The sequence below is a fragment of the Eptatretus burgeri genome, chromosome 2 (genome assembly GCF_056783735.1).
Source record: "Eptatretus burgeri isolate ZD-2024b chromosome 2, Ebu_testis_v1, whole genome shotgun sequence".
Lineage (NCBI taxonomy): Eukaryota > Metazoa > Chordata > Myxini > Myxiniformes > Myxinidae > Eptatretus > Eptatretus burgeri.
Genome location: NC_140962.1, coordinates 16,539,859 through 16,542,358, shown reverse-complemented (window position 1 = coordinate 16,542,358; position 2,500 = coordinate 16,539,859). Strand labels below are relative to the sequence as shown.

At 36.9% G+C, this 2,500-nt stretch overlaps 1 protein-coding gene across 3 annotated transcripts in view; it reads right to left on the bottom strand.

Moving 5' to 3' along the window:
* DNPEP (aspartyl aminopeptidase) overlaps positions 1 to 2,500 on the bottom strand; it is an 80,542-nt gene that overhangs the window by 24,282 nt on the left and 53,760 nt on the right. The gene's annotated exons all lie outside the window — the stretch shown is intronic.

Sequence of the window (2,500 nt, the reverse complement as noted above, 5' to 3'; positions counted from 1 at the left end):
TAATTAACACGACATGTACAAGTTGGACCAAAACCCCAGGCTGGTTCAGGATGTCATGCACAGGACCGCTGCAAAAAAAATTCAAAAAATAAAAAGCAGACCGAGCATTTGAAATGGTATTGGAAGAAATTATAGAAGCACACAAGCAATACACTGCAGAAATCATACACAGGTAAAATACAATTAGCTGACAGATGTATTATTGGTACAATAGGTAATTACAGAAATGACAAGAAAAGAACAAAATGCACTCGCGGTTTTGTATACGAGCATTTTACTTTGCACAGAGCAATTGCATCTTGCTTCCATATTGTTTATCAATGTACAAGTTCCAAATGACTGAGCTTTAATTCCCCACAATTGAGCTAAAATGTTGTGGCTGCCTTACCTTTTGAGTTTTTTTTTTTTTTTAAACAACCCCATTTAGCCTGAATTATGTACATATGTAGACCTTGTGCAGGTCAATTCACGATTATGAATATGATCCATCTTAAACTTCTTTAGTGTCAAATTATAGCTTCACCGCATTTGTTTTCTTGCGATAGCAGTCTTTCTGGAAGTTTATCCCTTCTAATTAATATTTTTCCTGAAAAAAAAAGAGAGCATGTTGGATGTGTACTTGTCAACAGTCAATGCCATCAATTTTTCATAGAACAATGCTATCGTTGGCAGAGATGTAGGGCCCCATAATTGTACCGATTTTATATCATGCCTTATGTATATATTGAACAGAGACGATGACAACATTGTCTTCTCCACAATTGAACAAACTGTCATCGATTGTTTCCAAATAACAGACTAAACCATTTTGCTAAATGGAGGATGGGCTGCCAAAGTAATGCCCAACAGTCAAATTAGCATCACAATATATTGCCAATAATTGAGAGAAGCTCAGAGATTTACCACAGTACATAAATCTTGCAATTAAAAAAAACAAACCTTCAAACCATTCACAGGTCTCTATTTATAACAAGATCTATACTCTACAATCATTTATCAGGTATGGAACAGACTGTGAGATAATGTACTTTTGGAGACTTTTGGCTTACTTAATCTATTATTAACAGTGGCATTGTCACAAGAGTTTATAACTTGGGCCAAAATTTCCATCATTGAGGAACAGAAACAAGACAAGTGTTGAATTGGTAACAGAACTGGCAGAAGGCTCAGGTGTTGTTGTCTATCCAGCAACAGTTATAAGGTAACTTTTAAGATCAAGACTTTAAGGATGTATTGCAGGAAGAAAACCCTGTTAATAAAAGGGAACAAGACAAAGTTTAAAATATTTACAAGAATACAGAAATTGCACGATGGAACAATGGTCAAAGGTGCTTTGGACAGATGAGTCAAAGTTTCATTTATTTGGATCTGATTGAAGACTATATGAGATGATGAAAAACTGAAACTTAAGAGCATTGCTTGAAGCCAACAATTAAGCATGGAGGAGGTTAAATTCAAGCTTGGGGGTGCATATTCTCAGGCAGTGTTGGAGAATTGCTGAAAATTGATGGAATATTGACTGTAGCAAGGTACAAACAAATGTTAATCCACCATGCTTTCCCCAGTGGTGTGAAACTTATTGGTCCAAACTTCATCTTACAGCAAGAAAATGATCCAAAACACTCAGCTGGAATAATTAAAACATATTTGCAAAAGAAAGAAGAGGCAGGAGTGCTTCAACACAGTCATGGTATAGCCCCCTCAAAGCCGAGATCTCAAGAGCATTGAATGGGACTATTTTGACAAAGAAAAAGTAAAAAAAGAATCCAAAAAACTTAAGATGATCTTTGGAAGGTCTTGGAAGAAGCGTGGGACACAAATCCACAAGAGTTTAGAACAAAATTACTTGAAAGTGTCCCGGGAAGGATTTAAATGGTTTTGAAGGAAAAGGGTAAACAAACTCACTATTAGTTCATATCAAGGTATGTGGTGTATAAATTTGGTTTTTTTGAATAAGATTTTCTTTTTGGGGCTGGTGGGATGGCCTAGAGGTTTGAACCTCTAAGCTTTCTCGCCTGGGTTTGAATCCAAACTCGGCTATAAACTGTTAACCAGGTGTTTCACAGACAGGGGGATTCATTATGTGTGCTGTCCCTCGCATGGACATTAAATGGGGATCCTGTATGTTGGCATTAGTTGGTGGATGTGAAACATCCCACAGTGTCCTTCGAGCTATTGCCGGAATCATGGCCAAATTCGAAATACCTGCCCTAACCTTAGTTAAATTTCAGGTCTGGGCAACCAGTTTGTGAATGACTTGGGCCAAAATTTCCATCAACCCACCCAACAATAACATGTGTATAATTGTGGCAGAAAAAGAGAGAAAGGAGAGAAAGGAGAGAAAGGAGAGAAAGGAGAGAAAGAAAGAGAGAAAGAAAGAGAGAAAGAAAGAGAGAAAGAAAGAGAAGAAGAAAGAGAGAAAGAAAGAGAAGAAGAAAGAGAGAAAGAAAGAGAAGAAGAAAGACAGAAAGAAAGAGAAGAAGAAAGAGAGAGAGAAAAA